Below are 22417 nucleotides of genomic sequence, written 5' to 3' on the forward strand. Positions count from 1 at the left end.
ACCTGGTACATAAGAGCCTTCACTGATATGCCAGTCCTATGTAGCTTGAAAAGCTAAATAATTTATTTTGATATGCCAACATAATTAAGAACCACTGACCTAAGTCAGTAATCCAAATCTGGTTCATATTAAACATTTATTAGAGCTTAGGAAACATAAGGAGCCCCAAATACACCCTTAACCTATTTAAACAAATTTACAAGGGAAACGGTTATAAATTGGTAGGTCATTAAATTCCTTGGGTGATTATAACGCTGCTCTCTGGGGATGTTTTCAGGAACTGGTGTTTGGAAGCCTCTGATACAGCTCAACTACTTATCTAAGGCCCTAATACAAGTTCACATAAACAACTTAAATTTATTTCATTATCTGAAGGTGTCAGTGAATTATTGAGCAAGGGAAAGCTATAGAAATTGCAAATCTGGACTTCAGAAATATATTTTATAAGAACTCTCACGATTGTGAAGAAGGTAGACAAGTAAAGCCAAATGCAAGCTCAGTTGGGTGTATTACTCATTGTTGCAATGGTTCTATACAAAAAATGCTCATCAATGGAAGGATATTCTTCTAACCTAAAGAGAGTTCTGTCTATGAAATTGTGAGGATAGTTTAAGTTATATTACAGTAACAACCATATTTAATTCCCCTCTCATGCAATATGCTCACTGTGGGTTTGCAGGGGTTTCTGATTCACAGTATCTTCAGCCATGGATGTAGTCTGGAAAACCAACAATCTAGATGACCTCTAGGGGTTCTGGGTGGTAGTAGATATGGCAAGTTGTATTCTGGTTGGGGAACTTTGTGCAACTTACAGTCCATTCCATTTACTAAAGCAAATAACATGGTTATGGTCAGCTTGAGAGGCAGGAAAAAAAGCAATCCTATCCCATGCCCTGCAGGAGGAGAATTGATATATGAGACCTTGAGCTTTGGGTAACCCATACACTAAAAACCAAAGTCTTAATCCACCCTCATTGTAACTTCTATCTCCCTTCCTCCAAATCTGAGCAGTATGTTCTATGGAGCATAGGCATTGGAGAAAGCTCTATCTGGCAACAATTAGATCTCTACCACATGATTAAGGAAATCATTAAATCTCTAAGTTGTAATGTCTTTTTATAGCTAATAAGTGGATTATGTCTACATACCAGCATTGTTAATTGAGATCGATGGATATTATAATTTTATTATTATCCTTGATTAGCATCAAATTTTCTATCTTGAATCCAGGCACAGTTGACCTGATACTTGATCAGATATGATGGTAGAAAAAGAATGAATAAAACTTCAATTAAATAAAAAAGGCCAGGCACCATGGCTCATGCCTGTAATCCCAGCACATTGGAATGCTGAGGTGGGCAGATCACCTGAGGTCAGGAGCTCCAGATCAGCCTGGCCAACAGGGTGAAACCTGTCTCTACTATCTCTACTAAAAACACAAAATTAGCCCAGCATGGTGGGTGCACCTGTAATACCAGCTACTACAGAGGCTGAGGCAGGAGAATCTCTTGAACTTGGGAGGTGGAGGTTGCAGTGAGCTGAGATCATGCCATTGCACTCCAGCCTGGGGAACAAGAGCAAAACTTTGGCCTCTATCTATCTATCTGTCTATCTATCTATTGGCAATGGACTGAAGGACAAAGTGTTCATCTATGTTCATCTACTCTTGTAGAACCATGTTTTTACCACATTAGCTGAATATTGGAATTGCCTGGGGAGTTTTAAAAAATCCAGATATCCTGATTATATCACAAGTAAATTAAATCAGATTTTTTTTGGAATGTGGCTAGTTGTCATAATTGAAACACAATTCCTCAAGTGATTCCCGTGGAGAGCCAGAGTTAAGAATCACTGTTCGATAATCAGTGGTTCTGAAACCTGTGTACCTATGAGAATCGTCAGTGGAGTGTTGTAAAATTGCACATACTCAGTAGCCCCGGTCCCCGGCTCTATGTAGTAAAGTTATTTGGAGACATGTTTCAGGTAGATACAGGATTGCAGGTGTTGACTGTGATCAGCCCGTCATGCTCACAAATACTAGATCTTATTGTAGATGTATACAGAATGAATAAGATCTAGTATTTGAGAGCACAGCATAGTAATTGCAGCCAACAATAATTTAATGTTCATTGGAAAGTAACTAAAATTGTATAATTATGATGTTTGTAACACAAAGAAATGATAAATGCCAGATGTGATTATTACACATCATATGCCTGTATCAAAGTATCCCATGGACCCCATAAATATATATACCTTTGTACCCAGAAAAGTTATAAAGAAATAAAAAATAATATTTTTCAAAAGAGAATGGTCCATAGATGGAAAGAACTCTCTCATTAGGCAGTAACTAAGAAGAGTGACCACTTTCAGGGGAGCTGCCAACATATGTTTCAAGTGTGCACAAGTACTGGCCCTGCTGTCCCTGGGAATGTGTCTGTCTCATCTGGCAGTGTACTCCATTAGAAAGCTAGTTATTCCCAGCATTTTGGGAGGCCAAGGTGGATGGATCACGAGGTCAAGAGATTGAGACCATCCTGGTCAACATAGTGAAACCTCATCTCTACTAAAAATACAAAAAATCAGCTGGGCATGGTGGCATGTGCCTATAATCCCAGCTACTCAGGAGGCTGAGGCAGGAGAATTGCCTGAACCCAGGAGGCGGAGGTTGCGGTGAGCCGAGATCACCCCTATGCACTCCAGCCTGGGTAACAAGAGTGAAACTCCGTCTCAAAAAAAAAGAAAAGAAAGAAAGAAAGAAGCTAGTTATTCCTATTAGAATTCTCTAGAAGGGCAGAACTAATAGGATGTATGCATATATGTAGGGAAGTTTATTAAGGAGAATTGACTCACATGATCACAAGTGAAGTCCCATGATAGGCCAACAAAAAGTTGAGGAGCAAGGAAGCCAGTTGGAGTCCCTAAACCTCAAAAGTAGAGAAGCAGACAGTGCAGCCTTCAGTCTATGGCTGAAGGCCCTCGAGCCCCTGGGAAACCACTGCCATAAGTCTGAGTGTCCAAAAGCCAAAGAACTTGGAGTCTGATATTCAAAGACAGGAAGCATCCAGCACAGAAGAAAGATGAAGTCTGGAAGACTCGGCAAGGCTGCTAATTTCACCTCCTTCTGCCTGCTTTTTCTGGCCACGCTGGCAGTTGAAGAGATGGTTCCCACCCAGATTAAGGGTAAGTCTGCCTCTCCCAGCCCACTGCCTAAAATGTTAATCTCCTTTGGCAACAACCTCACAGAAACACTTAGAAACAATACTTTGCATCCTCCAATCCAATTAAGTTGACACTCAGTATTCACCATCACAAGTCCACCCCTTGTCAACTTGAACCCACACACATCTCCTGAATTAATACATAAATTTCAAATAAGGAAAATAATAAGGTCATAATTATGTCTAACATAAAACAGGTATTTTTTGTATAACCAGAAGTGTACTAATCCTTACTAAACTAGAAGTGTACCAATCCAATGCTGTTACATAAAGATAACAACACTTAAATGGTGATACAGGGTCAATAACTCTTACATCACATAACAAAGGAAAAAGAAAGAAAAGAAAATGAAGATATTTTCTTAGTAGTAGTGTATACATGTATTGTGTATACATGTACAAACATATTTTTAGAAAAGTAAGGAGGGAGGATTCATGACAATTACAGTCCTTGTTTCTGCAACTAGTCATGTGGTTGTAGCTGTTACTGATGACCAATTCTTCTGCCACTCATTCTGTATTCCCTTTGTCTTCAGCAGACACCTCAGCTGGGCATGGCTTTCTACCTGATGGGGTGACCCAAACTTTCATTCCTGAAGGGTCTGGGCCATTTGTAGCCCTGCCAAGATTGGGTTGTTGTAGCTTCCCACTGACCTTAATCACAGAGCATGGTAATACTAAGAGATGCCAAAGAAATCTCCTGCATTCCATGCACCTCTTCCTTACCTCCAATGTGGAATGGTAGACTGATTTCATCTTGATAGTACGTGTCAATCACCCCAGCCAAAACTGTAACTCTTTTTTTAGCCTGTTGACTTAGAGGAGCCCAAAGCGGTCAGGTGGCAATCTTAATTTCCAGTTTAATGGAATCATTGTTAATGACAGTATTCCCGCCTCTGAAACTAAGACCTCTAGGCCAGCCGAACATAATGTCATAGGAATAGGGCAAATTGCTATCCTTTCCATGATGGAAGGGGACCAATATAATCAACCTACCAGGAAGTAGCTGGCTGATTATTCCAAGGAATAATGCTGTATTGAGGGCTCAGCATTGATCTCTGTTGCTGGCAAATTGAGCACTCAGGAGTAGCCGTAGCCATGAATGAAAGTCCATGTCACTGAGCCCATGTGGTAGCCTTCATGCCTGCCACCATGACTACTTTGTTCATGGGCCCATTGGGCAATGACAGGGTGGCTGGAAAAAAGAGGCTGAATGGTGTCCACAGAATGAGTCATTCTATCCACTTGATTACGAAAATCCTCCTCCACTGAGGTCACCCTTTAGTTAGCAGTTACATGAGATACAAATATTGTATTAGTCTGTTCTCACACTGCTAATAAAGATATACCCAAGACTGGCATCATAATCATGGCTGAAGGCAAATGAGAAGCAGAGTCACATCTTACATGGCTACAGGCAACAGACTGTGTGCACGGAAACTCCCCTTCATAAAACTATCACAACTCATGAGACTTATTCGCCATCATGAGAACAGCAGGGGAAAGGCTATCCCCCATGATTCAATTACCTCCCACTGGGTGTCCCTCACAATACCTGAGAATTATGGGAGCTACAATTCAAGATGAGACTTGGGTGGGAGCATAGCCAAGCCACATCATTCCTCACCTGGGCCCTCCCAAGTCTCGTGTCCTCACATTTCAAAACTAATCATGCCTTCCCAACGTCCCCCAATGCCTTAACTCATTTCAGCATTAATGCAAAAGTCTATAGTCCAGCATGTCATCTGAGACAAGGCAAGAGCCTTCCACCCATGAGCCTGTAAAATCACAAGCAAGTTGGTTACTTCCTAGATACAATGAGTGCACAGGCATTGGGTAAATGTACCCATTCCAAACGGGGGAAATTGGCCAAAACAAAGGGGCTACAGACCCATGCAAGTACGAAATCTAGTGGAGCAATTCAATCTCAAAGTTCCAAAATGATCTCCTTTGACTCTGTGTCTCACCTCCAGCTTATGCTGATACCAGAGATGGTTTTCCATGGTCTTGAGAGGCTCAGCTCCTGTGACTTTGCCAGGTACAGTCCAATTCCTGGCTGCTTTCATGGGCTGGTATTGTCTGTGGCTTTTCCACGTGGATTGTACAAGCTGTTGGTTGATGTATCATTCTGGGGTCTGGAAGATAGTGGGCCTCTTCTCACCACTCCAGTAGGCAGCGTTCCAGTGGGGACTCTGTGTGGGGGCTTGCACTCCACATTTTCCTTCTGCACGGGCCTAGCAAAGGTTTTCCATGAGGGTTCCACCTGGCAGCACACTTCTGCCCAGATATCCAGATGTCTTCATATGTCCTTTCAAATCTAGATGGAGGTTTTCAAACCCTAATTCTTGACTTCTGTGCACCCATAGGGCCAACACCATGTGTAAGTCACTAAGGCTTGGGGCTTGTATCCTCTGTAGCAACAGCCTGAGCTGTATGTTGGCCCCTTTTAGCCATGGCTGAAGCTGAAGCATCTGAGATATGTTGGCACCATGTCCCAAGGTTGCATAGAGCAGGAGGTCCCTGACCCTGGCCTACAAAATTGTTTTTCTCTCAAAGCCTCCAGGCCTATGATGAGAGGGGCTTTTGTAAAGGCCTCTGACATGCCCTGGAGACATTCTTCCCGTAGCTTTGGTGATTAACATTCAGCTTCTCATTACTTATGCAAATTTCTGAAGCCTGCTTGAAAATGAGTTTTTGTTATCTATCATATTGTCAGTCTGCATATTTTCCAAACTTTTATGCTCTGCTTCCTCTTGAATGCTTTGCCACTTAGAAATGTCTTCCTCCAGATTACCTAAATCATCTCTCTCAAGTTCAAATTTCCACAAGCCTGCAGGATAGAAGCAAAATGCCATCAGGCTCTTCACATAGCAAAAGTGAACTTTCTTCCAGTTCTTAACAAGTTTTTCACCTCCATCTGAGACCACCTCAGCCTGGACTTCATTGTTGATATCGCTGTCAGCATTTTGGTCAAACCCATTCAACAAGTCTTTGGGAAGTTCCAAACTTTCCCATGTCTTTCTGTCTTCTTCTGAGCCTTTCAAACTTGTTCCAATCTCTGCCTGTTACCCAGTTGTAAAGTCACTTTCACATTTTGGGGTATCTTTACAATAGCATCCCACTCTTCTTACCAATTTACTGTATTAATCTGTTCTCCTGCTGCTAATAATGACATACCTGAGACTGGGTATTTTATTAAATTAAGAGGTTTAATTGACTCACAGTTTCACATGTGTGGGGAGGTCTCAAATCATGGCCCAAGGCAAATGAGAAGCAAAGTCACGTCTTACACAGTGGCAGGCAAGAGAGCATCTGCAGGTGAAACCCCTTTATGAAACCATTGGATCTCATAAAACTTATTCACTATCATAAGAACAGCAGAGGAAATATCCACCCCCATGATTCAATTACCTTGAACTGGGTTTCTCCCATGACACATTGGAATTATGGGAGCTACAATTTGAGATGTGGGTGAGAAGACAGCCAAACCATATCAAATATCTATACAGTTTTGACCACTCAGAGATGTCCATCTGCAGACCTCTTCTTCAAATTTCTTTGCCACTGATACGGTTTACCTGTGTCCCTACCCAAATCTCATCTTGAATTGTAGCTCCCATAATCCCCACATGCTGTGGGAGGGACCCAGTGGGAGGTAATCGAATCATGGGAGCAGTTTTCCCCATGCTATTCCTATTCTTGTGATAGTGAGTAATTTCCATGAGATCTGGTGGTTTTAGAAGGGGCTCTCTCCTTTACTTGCCTCTCATTCTTCTCCTTCCTGTTGTCATGTGAAGAAGAATGTGTTTGCTTCCCCTTTCACCATGATTGATTGATTTAATCAGATTTCCTGAGGCCTCTCCAACCATGCTGAGCTGTGAGTCAATTAAAGCTTTTTTCTTTATAAATCACCCATCTCGGGTATGTCTTTATTAGCAGTGTGGAAACTGACTAATACCATCACCAATTTTTCAATCATGCTTCTTCCAAGTCCCTGGCCATACAGTCAAACCATTGGCTACAGCCCATGAATCGTACATAATCATACACTTGGCCATTTCTTCTTCCATCCAAAGTGCACAATGAGGTGCACTGCTTAAAGTTCTGCCCACTGGAAAGATTTCTTTTCCCCATTATCCTTCAGAGATAGGATAGAAAGGGGCTGTAGTGCTGCAGCTGTCCACTTTTGGCTGGCGCCTGCATATCATGCAGAACCATCTGTAAACCAGGCCCTAGTCTTCTCTTCCTCTTTTAACTGATCATAGAATATTCCCTATGAGGCTGTCAGTGCAGGCTGTGGGAAAGAAGGCATGGTGGCAGGAGTGGATACCGTGGGCATTTGAGCCACTTTCTCCCATAGACTATTTGTGTCTGTGGACCTGCTTGAGCCCAATCACGTATACACTACTTCCATTTGATGATGGAATGCTGCTGTGCACACCCCACTTTATGACTAGGTAGGTCAGAAAACACCCCGTTTATGATAGGCAGTTCAGAATGCATAGTGACTTGATGAATCATCACCAAACATTCTGTTTTTACCAAAGCACACTAACAAGCCAAGAGCTGTCTCTCAAAAAAAAAGAGTAGTTGTCTGCAGATGCTGGAAGGGACTTGCTCCAGAATCCTAGAGGCCTCTGCTGTGATTCAATTATGGAGGCCTGACAAAGGCTCCAAACGGTATCCTTTTCTGCCACTAACACTTCAGGTACTGGCTCTGCTGGATCATATGGCCCAAGTGGCAGAGCAGCTTGCACAGCATCCTAGGCCTTGTGCAGAGCCTTCTCCTGTTCTGGACCCCACTCAAATGTGGTAGCTTTTCAGGTCACTTAATAAATGGGCTGGAATAACACACCCAAATGAGGAATGTGTTGCCTTTAGTCCAAAGAGGTCCATTACGTATTGTGCCTCTTTCTTGGTTGTAGGAGAGGCCAAATGCAGCAACTTATCATTCACCTTAGAAGGAATACCTTGACAGGCACCCACACCACTGAACCCCTAGGAATTTCACTGAAGCGGAAGGTTCCTGAATTTTAGTCAGATTTATCTCTCATATGATAGCACACAAATATCTCACCAGTAAGTTCAGTATGTTTGCTACTCCTTGCTCACTGGGTCCAATCAGCATAATGTCATCAGTATAGTAGACCAGTGTGACATCTATGGAAGGGAAAAGTGATCGGTGTCTTTGCAAACAAGACTATGACATAAAGCCGAAGAGTTGATATACCCCTGAGGTAGGACAGTGAAAGTATATTGCTGGACTGGCCAGATGAAAGCAAATTGCTTTTGGTAGACCTTATGAACAGGAATAAAGAAATAGCCATTTGCCAAATCAATAGGTGCATACAGGGTACCAGGAGACGTGTTAATTTGCTCAAGCAATGAAACCACATCTGGTACAGCACCTGCAACTGGAGTCACCACTTGGTTAAGCTTAGGAAAGATAATCCAGTGTCATTCGTCAAGATCCAACTGTCTTCTGCACAGGCCAAATAGGGATTTGAAAGCGGGTATGTTAATAATCACCTCCATTGCATCTTTCAAGTCCTCGATAATGGTGCTGATCTCTACAATCCCTCCAGGGATGTAATATTGTTCTCGATTTGCTGTTTTTCTAGGTAGAGGCAGCTCTAGTGGCTTCCATTTGGCGTTTCCCACCATAACAGCCCTCAGCTTGCCAGTCAGTGAGCCAATGTGGGGATGCTAATTATGCATTCTGGCCCTGGGGAAATGACCACAGGATGAGACCAGGGACCCACTGGAATCACTGCAAGTTGGACCTGAGCTAAAACTTGATTAATTACCTGACCTCTGTGAACCCCTACTTTAAAGCTGGAGGGTCACGGTGGCCTTTTGGGTTCCCAGGAATCAATGTCAGCTCAGAGACAGTGTCCAGTTGTCCTTAAAAGTTCTGATCATTACCCTTTCCCCAATTCACAGTTACCTTGATAAAAGGCTGGAGATCTCTTTGAGGAAGGATGGGAGAAAAATTAACAGTATGCTTTGTCAGTAGTGAGGTCCTTCCTCATTGGGATCCAGGCTCCCCTTCATTCAAGGGTTTCTGGGTCTGTAAACTGGCTTACATCTGGAAATTGATTGAGGGTATGTAATTTTCTATTTTTATAATTAAAATTAGCCTTTTGCCACTCAACCTGGAAGTTTTCTACTTACAAATTAAGTAAGAATGCAGTAGGCTTTCTATCAATTTCCCTCATAGAAACCAGGATGCAATTATTCCTGTTGCATTTAAGTTTCCTAATTTAGTGACTGTGGTTACCACTGTAAGATCTGGCATACAGAGAAGGGCAATACAAAGCTCTAAAGGATGCAGGTGTTCCCCTCACAAATCTGTTTCACAAGGTTTGGTGAAGGTTATGTCTTCTTGACCCTCCCAGTTGGGATGAGTAGGTCTAAAGTGACTACTCCACTCTAGCATTCCAATGTCCCTAAGGCTTTGGATCCCTTTCTCTACATTAAACCATGGGAAATTGGGCTTTTCCAGTTTACTCACAGTTGAGTAATCTTTTGATCCACGTTTGAGCTAACAAGGCAAAGAAATTGCTAGAACCTTTTTAACTTCCAGAGCTGCAACATTAAATGCAGAATCCCTGCACAGTGGGCCCATGTCAATAAATTCAGCCTGACCCAAATTTATGTTCCTTCCACCATTATCCCACACCCATAATATCCATTCCCATGCCTGTTCTCTAGATTTCTGCTTATATAAATTAGAAAGCCCAAGCAGTTATTTTGGAGTATAGCACGTCTTCTTGTTGGTCAACTCTGAACCTCACCTCTAGGGGTCTGTCGGGACTTGAGTCTAGTTATAGGTCTAGAAGCAAACAGGGGTTTTGAAGATGGGTCCTGAGAAGAATCAGTGTTTTTTCTTCCTGGCAACTGCCTCAGGGGAGGCCATCACTGTTGCCTCAGGCAGAGCATGGTTAATATACTCAACAAAGGTGGAAAGGCTGATGGCAGTGTGGGTGGGGGAGGGCATGTTGCAGTCACTGAGGGTGGAAAGGCTATTTCCTCTGGCAGAAAAAGCTCTTCAGAGATTAAAGCTCAGCGTCCTCCACCTTCATCAGGGTCCTCCCACACATCCTCATTCCAAGTTTCAAGGTCCCATTCTTTTTCAGTCAATGTCCCCACTTTAACAGTAGACACCTGACAAGGCAGAGCATACACCTTTCATTGCGGGTCAGCCACTTGCATGATAAGAGCTTATGTTTGATTTGCCGCAATTTCAGCCCTTTGTCTACAGAGAGAAGACTCACTCTCAGCAATTTTACAAGATTTGAGCCTCCATGTGTGCTTCTGAAACCAGGAGTTAGAATCTTGGGCTCATGATTTTCTTTCATCACTTTGTCCAGTAAATATAGGAGCAACGCACCAACTTCATTATATTTCTTGGTTTTTAACAGATGGTCAAAGGTATTATGTACAGAGTCAATGCTTTTTGCCTCTCAAGAGTGGTGAGTCAGGAGTACAAAATGCATTTATTTTGCATAACTCTCTAAACAGTTCATGCCAAGGACTGTCAGTGCTCTCCATACTATTAGAAGTCGTCCTTAGCACATTGCAGTCTAATCAGGTAAGCAGACAACTCTAGAAACCCCAAATCAAACGAAAGAAATCCATTCTTAAAATTCTGTTCCTCTAGAACTATGCCTGGTACTACAATCTGTATTAGTCAGGGTTCTCTAGAGGGACAGAACTAATAGTATACATCTATATGTATATATATGTATGTGTGTGTGTATATATATATATGTATATATACACACACACATATGTGCATGTATATATATGTATATGTGTGTATATATGTACATACACACATTACATACATATATACACACATGTATATGTACACATACACATACATATATACACACAAATGTATATATGTGTATATATACACCCACATATATACATATGTATATACATATATATGTGTGTGCGTGCGTGTGTGTGTGTGTGTGTATATATATATATATATATATACACGTGATTGACAGAGCACCAAAATTTCTATGCAAGAAGAAAAATAGTAAACTTTTCTTTATTGCAATTAAACAATGCCAAAATCCACAACTTAGCTTAAGGTAGCAGAGTACATAGTGGTGTACTCCCACGGGTGTACACGCCTCCTGAAGATAGCTTCTGATGGCAGTGAGAATGCCTTTGAGCAAGGACAGTACTGTCTGGGTGTCTCTTCCTCCCTAGCCTGGACTGGCAATTTTGGTGACTCTGGCTTTCTCACTAGGTATGTTGGTTAATAGTAAGTATGATATTGATTGGATTGAAGAATGCAAAGTATTGTTTCTGGGCGTGTCTGTCATATATATATGCACACACACATATATATGTGTGTGTGTATATATATGTATGTAATGTGTGTGTACGTGTGTGTGTGTGTGTGTGTGTGTATATATATATATATGTATATGAAAGGGATTTTATTAAGGAGTGCTGACTCACAGGATCACAAGGTGAAGTCTCAAGTTTCAAGATAGGCTGTCTGCAAGTCAAGGAGCAAGGAAGCCAGTAGTAAATCTGTTCCAGTCCCAAAACCTTAAAGGTAGGGGAGTTGACAGTGCGGCTTTCAGTCTGAAGGCCTGAGAGCTTCTGGGAAGCCAATCACTAGTGTAAGTCCAAGAGTCCCAAAACCAAAGAACTTGGCATCTGATGTTTGAGGGCAGGAAGCGTCCAGCACAGGAGAAAGATGAAGCCTGGAAGACTCAGCAAGTCTGCTCATCCACTTCCTCTATCTGCTTTTTCTAGCTGTGTTGGCAACAGAGGGGATGGTGTCCACCCAGATTAAGGGTGGGTCTTCCTCTCCCTGTCCACTGACTCAAATGTTAATCTCCTCTAGCACCCTCACAGACACACCCAGAAACAATACTTTGCATTCTTCAATCAAATCAATATCATACTTACTATTAACCATCATACCTGGTGAGAAAGCCAGAGTCGCCAAAATTGCCAGTCCAGGCTAGGGAGGAAGAGACACCCAGACAGTACTGTCCTCACTCAAAGGCATTCTCACTGCCATCAGAAGCTATCTTCAGGAGGCGTGTACACCCGTGGGAGTACACCACTATGTACTCTGCTACCTTAAGCTAAGTTGTGGATTTTGGAATCCTTTAATTGCAATAAAGAAAATTTTACTATTTTTCTTCTTGCATAGAAATTTTGGTGCTCTGTCAATCACTGTCATTCTTGGGATAAATACATGGATGGACAGGGGAACTGGATGATGCCTTGAGGCAAAGAGCACAAGAAAATGTTGGAAGAATTCCAGACCTGAGGAAGCCTTCATGTTGAGGAGGAGGAAGGGTTCAGGAGTGGGCTCTGTGAACTGATCATCAGAAACTAAAAGAAATACCATGTATTTCAGGAGTCACAGTGGTTGATGGACTGTAAATGAGGTCTACCTTCCTCAGTGCCACAGCCCCACCCTTCTACTAGGAGCTGCTTAGTGTCTGAGAAATAAACAATCCTTAATTCATTGCAATGAGTGTATGTTAAAATAAACTTTATCAAAATTTCCTACACGCATTTTCTGTATACATGTGTAATCCAGAAACCCTTATTTAGCTTTATATATAGTAATTTCTAGAACTATTTTACCCATACAAAAATTAATATTTAGATCCATAATATTTGTAAGTGGGAATATAGCACACATATAGCAGAGTTTATTTCACAAAATATTTAATTAAAGGCAGTTCTATAAAATATTTTCTTTCAGTTTTTTTTACATTGAACATATAAATTATAGAGAACTAAAGACATTTAATATTGGAGAAAAAATATTTTTGAATTTGGAAATAACTGTGTCAATCAATTCCATTAGGATTCCATTGTGTTCCATGGGAATATTAAAAAAAAAAGAATGTTATTAGTAATTATAGAGATATTAAATACCATGTGCTGTAAATCATAGCACATTCATGATTAATGTTCTGCAATATCTTCTCTCATGCCATACTTGGAGTAGAACCGATTTAAGTGAAGGTAAAATATGAAGTATGTGCAATAATTACTGAACTTATTAGAAAAATAATTCAGCAGTTTGAGAGTTATTTGGGACATTATTTCAGATTCTTGCCAGTCTCTCCTCCAGTGAGTAGAAACATTGAATCATTAGTACATATCTCCATAAAACTGATTAATTTTGATGGACAGGACTAATTTTATGGTTACCAATTTTGGGATGCCTCAAATAAGCTGTTTCCATTAGGAATCTTGACTGCTTGAGGAGTCAGCCTCATTGTATTTTCTTTTCCTCCAACAACGAGGTTCAGAATTCTCAAGCTTCATCATCATTTATTACCAAATTATTTTTTTCACTTTCTGTCCTCTTGCCTTACTGCTTGTTATTCCTGATTCCTGGTCAGTCTTAATGGCTTCTTTGGTCCATCTTCCTCCACTCCTAACAATATTTCCTGAGCTTATAAAAAGTTTTAAATTTAGTAAAAGTTTGTATAATTCTGCAAATACACACATGGCCTCGGAATCCTCATTTCTCAATGAAGGGCATTAAGAGGTCATAGAAAGAAGAGTCTTGAGCAAGACCCTGGGCTCCTGCACCAGCTAGGCTGGAAGTGAGGAGGGATTCAATCATTGCTTTGCATTTGCACTCAAGAGTTTGGGTGATGTCCTGAGAAAGGGGTAGAATTGGGTAGTTCTACCAAAGAAAACAAAGACTCTTCAATCTGCATATATTTTATTCTGAACAATTTTAAAAATTAGTAACTTTGTCATTACTTGTTAATAAAGTGTATCGTTGTGTCTGTGCTCAAACTCCATGCCTTTGAAAAGTAAACAAAAAGTTATTTTGAAGATAAATTCACTTTCTATTTTCATATGTGCCAAGTAATGAAGACATAGTTTAATTAATTCTCTCTCCACATACAACATGTAAAAATGCAAGAAATGGGTAACAGGGGCCCTAGGTAGGTGAAAGATAAATTCATCTTCATTGAAAAAGTAATGGTAGACAGTAGACGTTTTATCTCAGAGTTTACACATTGTCTCTCATAGCTAGGTTTCAGCAAGGGATAGGTCATTTAATTCAGTCTTTAGGCTAAACCTGTAAAAGAAAAATTGCCACAAATAATTTTATTTTGGTTATTCTTTCAGTGATTCAGGTATACCCTCAATTTGAAATAATTTCTTAGGTATTAAGAAATTATAGCACCTATACCGTGTGTGTGTGTGTGTGTGTGTGTGTCTGTGTGTGAATGTGAGTGAATATGGTTAAGTGTATATGTGTTCTATTTAGGACAGAGACTATGTCTTCAACTGAATCTTCTACGAAGGGTAGTAACAACTTACCAGTATCTGAATAACTACTGATGTCAATAATGGTGATTTTTGCACCAACCTAATTATAATACTATTAGGTTGGTGCAAAAAAATAACTGTGGCAAAACCCACAATTACTTTCTCTCCAGTCTAATATATATATATGTGTGTGTGTGTGTGTGTGTGTGTGTGTTCCATTTGATACATCAGTAAACATTTAACAGAATATAGCAAACTAGAGAAATGCAAAAGGTACAAGTTCCTAACTGTAATTTTTACTACTATTCACTACACAAAGGGCTGGTAAACATCCATGCCAAGTTATTAATGTTACAAAAAAGCTTTTGCACCTATGACAAACTCGTAATGCTTGGTAGATGCAAAAGTGAGACTCTTTCCAGAGACATAACTACAACCCATTCATTATTGGATTCTCACAGGAAGAACTCCAGTGATGAAGAACACAGATAAAATAATAGTTACACAGTACACTAAGAAACAACCTTATGTAAAAATGTATCAGCAGGTCTCACAAAATAGGAGGGTAGTCACTCCAAAATCGTGATACATTATTATAGCAATTTATAAATGTATAATAAAAACAATATTTAAGATACATAGTACATTAAAGAAACCTAAAACTTTACAAAAATAACATACTAAAATAGAACTAATACAGATGCAAAAATGAAAATAGTTACAGTCATACTGATTAGAGAAAATAAACATTACATTTAACACTGTCAAGAAAAGTGCAAATTATAAAAATACATGAAGGTATTATGATGACTGATAGAAAGGATGTGAGATAAATAATTTTCTTAAAGCAGTATTAACTTATGTAAGACTTCTATACTTAATTAAATTGTCATATGTACTAGTAGAGAGTACAGCACAGAAATTTAAGTGCCTTTGAAGGTGGGGAATATGAAACATAAGGTTTCACTAAGGGCTAGAATCCTGATTGTTAAATGTCTCAAAAGCAGCAGAAGCGATCACAGGTAATGAAAATAGGAAAAGTTGAAATCTGAATAATCAGTTAGGAACCCACATCCTTTCACCAGTTCTATGCAATCAGTTCTCATCAGCCCTGGCAAAAGACAGGACATTTATTTCTGCCAGATTAATATTACTTCTCTCAAGCATTTAATAGAGTTCAAAAAGAAAACCACAAGGTCGGGAGTCTATGTGTGTTTGTGTGTGTAAAATTTTTTTATTATAAATTCAATTTATTTATAAGCTATGAGCTATTTTGATATTTTATTTTTTCCTGAGGTTTCGTAAGTTGTGTTTTTCAAGGAATATGTTCATTTCATTGAATTTATCAAACTTCTTAAACACATGTTTCTCTAACATGCCCTTACTCTCATTTACTAATACCTGTGGCATCTGTAGTAATATCATTTCTGATATTTTTAGTTTATATTTTTTCTATTTTTTAATGGATTAACCTTGCCAGGAGATTATAGATTTTTAATCTTTTAAAAGACCCCACATGGATCTGTCAAGGTTTGTTTCTTGTTTGTTCACCATTTCTTTGATTGTGTAATTACTATTCCTTGCTTTCTGCTTACTTTGTATTTAATTTACTCTGCTCTTCTAGCTTTCCTAAATAAAAACTTAGAAATTGATTTCAAGCATTTTTATTTTCTTACAAAGGCAATTAAAAGTATAAACTTCTCTGTAAGCACTACCTTAACCAACCTTTTTGTTTAAAATACTAGTTTTTCTTGTGATTTCTTACTGAATCATGGGTATCTAAAAGTATGTTATATAATTCATATTTGGCACATTTCTGGATACCTTATTGTTGCTGATTTCTAATTTAATGCTGCTATAGTTAAAGAAAACTCTTAAGTTGCAATCTTGTAAAGTTTATTGAGATTTATCATATGCTTAGCATATGGTCTATTATACATACATTTCTTCTTTTTCTTCTTCTTCTTCTTTTTTTTTTGTTGACAATCCTGCATTGTCATCCTCCATATTCTACATACATTTGAAAAGAATGCATATTTTGCAATTGTGAGAATGGAATTTAATGATGTCAACTTGGTCATGTTGATTTGATGGTATTGTTCAGACATCTTATGTATTCACTAATTTTGCCTACTTTTTCTGTTGCTAATAGATGGTTATTAAAATCTCAATATATGATTATTTACTTGCCCATTTATCCCTTTAGTTCTGTAAGTTTAAATCCATTTATTTTGTAACTCTGCCTTTAAATGCATAGATATTTAGATTTTTTAATGTCATCCCCATTAATATTCTAATATAATTATAAAATGATTTCTTTAAACTATTATAATACTTTTTGTTTGGATGTCTAATTAATAACTATATTATCGTTTTATGCTTGTTTTTTTTATGGAAAGCATTTTGCCATATGCTTTGCTATGAATGAGTCCTCTAAAATTCATAGGTTGAATGTTAATCACCATTATGATCATATTAAGTAGGGCCTGTAAGAGATGATAAATGGGATTAATGACCATATAAAAGGGCTGGAGCGAAGTGACGAGGCCCCTTTTTTTGCACATTTTGCCTATTTTATGATGTGAGGACAGACATTTCAAGGCACCTTTCTTGAAGCAGAGACAGCATTTCCTATTCTAAACCTTGATATTGAACTCTCCACTCTTTACAACTGAGAAATACATGTCTATTATTTATAAAGTTCTCAGTCTCAGGTATTTTGTTTTATCAGTACAAATAGACTAAGACATGCTTCCTCCAACTTATTTGTGTTTTTAAATTTAGAGTGCATTTTAAGTAAATATATATTATTAAGTTCTTTTATTCCCAGGGTGGCAACCTTCACCTTTTAATTGAAGTGCTTAATCCATTTACATGTTTGGGTTGGATTGGAGGGTGCACTCACCTTTTCCATTTTCCCCTTCTGCTTCTCCTCTGATTTTTATTTTCTGTTTTTACTTTAATAATCAATTTTGTTAAGAATTTTTCTCTTCTCTTGTTTCCTAAGCTACACCACATTTTATTGTATGTTTGTTTATAGATAAACATATATTTTCCTTACATGTTTGAAAGAATTCCATAGTTAAAGTATCCAAGTCTGTAATTTTGTTGCAAGAATATTTTTAATAATATTTGTTATTTCTTAAATTGTTGTATAAATACTTGTATTTAATTTATTGGGGCAATTATTGGGTAAATTTGGTTTATCAAACAGTGTGGCTCCAAGATGGTGTGTTGGTCCATTATCAAACTGCTGATGAAGACACACCCAAGACTAGGAAGAAAAAGAGGTTTAATGAACTTACAGTTCCACATGGCTGAAGAGGCCTCATCATGGTGGAAGGCAAGGAGAAGCAAATCACATCTTACATGGATGGTGGCAGGCAAAGAGAGAGCACTTTTTCAGGGAAGCTCCCATATTTAAAGCCATCAGATCTCATGAGATTTATTCACTACCATGAGAATAGCACATGAAAGACCTAACCCCATGATCCAATTACCTCCCACTGGGTTCTTCTCACGACATGTGGGAATTGTGGGAGTTACAATTCAAGAAAAGAAGGGGGGACACAGCCAAACCACATCAATAGCCAACTAGACGCAGCCAAAAGGAGCATCTCCTATTGAAGGAGTGGGACATTAGGAAGACCTGGCAGATCTCGAGAGAAAGCATTGAGAACAGACAGAGGAAAGACACAGATGTTGAGCTGAAGGGGGAGGACGCTGAGAACACTGCATGGGGCTACTGCTCAGGACTCTTGCTTGGTTCCCAATAACTCCTATTGACAGTTGAGTTAAACAGGCTAAGAGAAACCTTCTCTGGCCATGGGTATCTGGAATCCTGCCAGGAGGAGACTTCATGACCTTCATGGACAACTGAGTTGGTAGTGACAACTGTTTAGAGAAGTAGTGGCAGAACTCAATCTGGGGCAATTTGGTGCAGGAGTGTCATAAGCAAAGGAGACATAAGATCCCTTTCACACAAGCAAATGCTGAAGGAATTTGTTGTCACTAGATCTGAATTGCAGAAGCTCCTGATAGAAACACTAAATATTAAAAGAAAAGACTGTTACCAGCCACTGCAAAAAACAAACTTAGGTACACACACCAGTAATACCATGAAGTGACCATACAAACAAATTTTCAAAATAATTGGCCAAAATCATGATGATAGAATCAAATTACACATATAATATTAACCTCAACAGATCATCAAGGTAAAAAATTGTTAAAGATATTCAGGAACTGAACCCAGCTTTGAGTCAGTTAGAGCTGATAGACATCTACTAAACTCTTCACCTCAAAAAATAAAATATGCATTTTTCTCATTGCCACAGGTCAGGTCCCATACTCTAAATTGACCACACAATTGGACATAATACAATCCTCAGCAAATGCAAAACAACTGGAATTATACCAACCATTCCCCTGGACTGCAGTGCAATAAAAATGCAATTCAAGAGTAAGAAAATAGCCCCAAATCATATAATAACATGAAAAATAAATAAGCTGCTTCTGAATGACTTTTGGGTAAATTATAAAATTTGGGCAGGAATCAAAAAGTTCTTTGAAACTAATGAGAACAGAGATACAACATACCAGAATGTCTGGAACACAGATAAGGCGGTGTTAAGAGGGAAATTCATAGCACTAAACACCCACATCAAAAAGTTAGAAAGGTATCAAATTAACAAGCTAACTTCGCAACTAAATGAACTAGAGAAGCAAGAGTAAACCAACCTCAAAGCTAGCAAAAGACAAGAAATAACAAAAATCAGACCTGAACTAAAAGAGATTAAGCCATTAAAAAAAAAGTTCAAAAGATCAACAAAGCCTGGAACTGCTTTTGTGAAAAAATTAATAAGATAGTAGGCCACCAGCTAGAGAAAAAACAAGATCCAAAAATACATAATCAGAAGTGTCAAGGGGGATGTTATCACTGACCCCACAGAAATACAAATAACTGTCAGAGACTATTGTAAACACCTCTATGCACACAAACTAGAAAATCTAGAAAAAAAATGGCAAAATTTCTGGACTTGTACACCTTCCCAAGACTGAACTGGGAAGAACTTGAATCCTTAACCAGACCAATAACAAGCTCTGAAATTGCATCGGTAATAAACAGAAACCCTAGAACAGACAGATTCACAGCTAAATCATAGCAGATGTACACAGAAGAGCTGGTATCATTTCTACTGATACTATTCCAAAAAAATTAAGGAGGAGGAATCCCATCTCAACTCATTCTATGAGGTCAGTATTATCCTGATTCCAAGACCTGAAAGACATCACAACAACAATAACAAAAACTTCAGGTCAATATCCCTGATGAACATTGACCCAAATATCTTCATCAAAATACTAGCTAATCAAATCCAGCAGCATGTCAAAAAGCTTAGGCACCACAATTAAGTAGGCTTCATCCAAGGATTGCAAAGTTTGCTGAACGTATGCAAATCAATAAATGTGATTCATCACATAAACAGAAATAAAGACAAAAATCATGAGATCATTTCAATAAATGCACAAAAGTCTCTCGATAAAATTTAACAACCCCTCATCTTTAAAAATGTCAACAAACTAGGTGTTGATGAGATGTATTTCAAAATAATGAGAGCCATGTATGACAAACCCACAACCAGCATGATACTGAAATGGCACAAGACAAGAATGCTCCCTCATGACTCCTATTCAACATAGTATTTGAAGTTCTGGCCAGGGAAATCAGAGCAGATAAAGAAATGAAGGGCACCCAAATAGAAAGAGAAGAAGGCAAACTATCTATGTTTACAGATAACATGATTCTGTAACTGGAAAACTCCATAAACCCCAAAACTCCTCAAGTTGATAAACAACTTCAGTTTTGAGGTATGTCTCCTCAACACATAACTTCTGTTTTGAGGTATGTCTCCTCAACACTTCAGTATTTTTTAGGTGTGTCTCCTCAACACCTATTTTGTTGACCATTTTTAACACAAGGGAATGTTGAATTTTATCAAAAGATTTTTGTGGATTTATTGAGATGATCACCTGGTTTTTGTCTTTAGTTCTCTTTATGTGATGAATCACATTTATTGATTTGCATGTGTTGGACCAACCTTGTAACCCAGGGATGAAGCCTACTTATTGTGGGGAAATGCTTTTGACATCTTCCAAAGTTTCAGGATATAAAATTAATGTATAAAAATCATTAGCATTCATATACACCACCAACAGTCAAGCTGAGTGCAAAATCTGGAGTGCAAACTTATTCACAATTGCCAGGAAAACAATAAAATACCTAGGAATACAGCTAATCAGGTTGGTGAAAACTCTTTACAAGGAGAATTATAAAACACTGCTCAAGAAAATCAGAGATGAGGGAGGGGTCAAGATTGACAAGTAAAAACAGCTCCCACTGAGATAAATAAAAACAGCAGTGAATTCTGCAGTTTCTACTGAGGTACCCAGATTCTTCCACTGGGACTCACTAGCCAGTTGGTGCAACCAACAGAAGGCAAGGAAAAATCAGGATGGGGTGGCAGTTCATCCAGGAGCTGCACAGAGCAAAGGGACTCCTGTCCCCCAGTCAAGGGAGGCAGTGAGGGATTGTGCTACCCATCCAGAGAATACACATTTTTCCCAAGGATTTTTGCAATTCATAGATCAGGATATTTCCTTATGTTCCCACACCACCATGGCCTTGAGTCTCAAGCACAAAGCTGTGCAGATCCACAGCAGCCACTAGGCTTGGCAACCCTTCAGGCAAACACAGAACTGCAGTTTTTGTGTACTCCAGCAGCTCCCAGAACTCCAGTGAGGCAGGAGATCTATCCATTCCTGTGGGAAGGGTGTTGAAGCCAGAGTGACAAGAGGTGTTGCTCAGCAGGTCTCACTTCCCCAGAACCCCACAAGCTAAGAACCACTGGTTTGGAATCCCCACTGGCCAGCACAGCAAGCTGGAGTCTGCCTAACACAACCGTGTTTCCGGGGGAAGGGATGACCACCATTACTGCAGATCTAGTTGGTGGTTTTCCCTACCAGTGCGAAGAAACCTGTGAGGTTTGTACTGGGCAAAATTCCCCACAGCGCAGCACGGTGACTGGCAGACCATTATCAGACTGCTTCTTTAGGTGGGAACCAGATTTATCCCTCCTCACCAGGCAAGGCCTCCCTGCAGAAATTCCAGCAATTCCAGCCAGTTTACAGACAGAACTCTCATCCCCCTGTGTCCAAGCACATGACAGGAGGGGTGGCCACAGTCTCAGTTTGAGTGGACTTAATTTTTCCTGCCTGCTGGCTCTAAAGAGTCCAATCAATCCAGATAAAGATTCTCCTCAGTGCAAAACATCTGCACTGCTGAGGGCCAGATTGTTTCCTTAAGCAGCTCCTTGATCACATACCTCCTGACTGAGTGAGATTTCCCAACAGGGGTTGAAATAACATAATAAAGGTGGGCACTGGCTGGCATCAAGTCAGTGCCCCTCTGGGATGAAGCTTCCAGAGAAAGGAGCAGGCAACAATCTATGCTATTCTGCAGCCTCCACTGGTGATACTTGGTGAACAGGGTCTGGAGTGAACTCCCAGTGAACAACAGCAGACCTGCAGAAGAGGGACCTGAATACTAAAAGAAAAATAAACAGCCCAAATGCCCATCAATGATAGACTGGATAAAGACAATGTGGCACATATATACATTGGAATACTATGCAGCTATAAAAAAGGATGAGTTCATGTCCTTTGCAGGGACATGGATGAAACTGGAAACCCTCATCCTGAGTAAACTAACACAAGAACAGAAGACCAAACACCACATGTTCTCACTCATAAGTGGGTGTTGAACAATGAGGACACATGGTAACAGGGAGGAGAACATCACACACCGGGGCCTGTTGGGGGGTGAGGTGACTAGGTGTAGG

Source organism: Sapajus apella, unplaced genomic scaffold, assembly GCF_009761245.1.
Source record: "Sapajus apella isolate SASKATOON/1434 unplaced genomic scaffold, GSC_monkey_1.0 scaffold120, whole genome shotgun sequence".
In the NCBI taxonomy this organism is placed as follows: domain Eukaryota; kingdom Metazoa; phylum Chordata; class Mammalia; order Primates; family Cebidae; genus Sapajus; species Sapajus apella.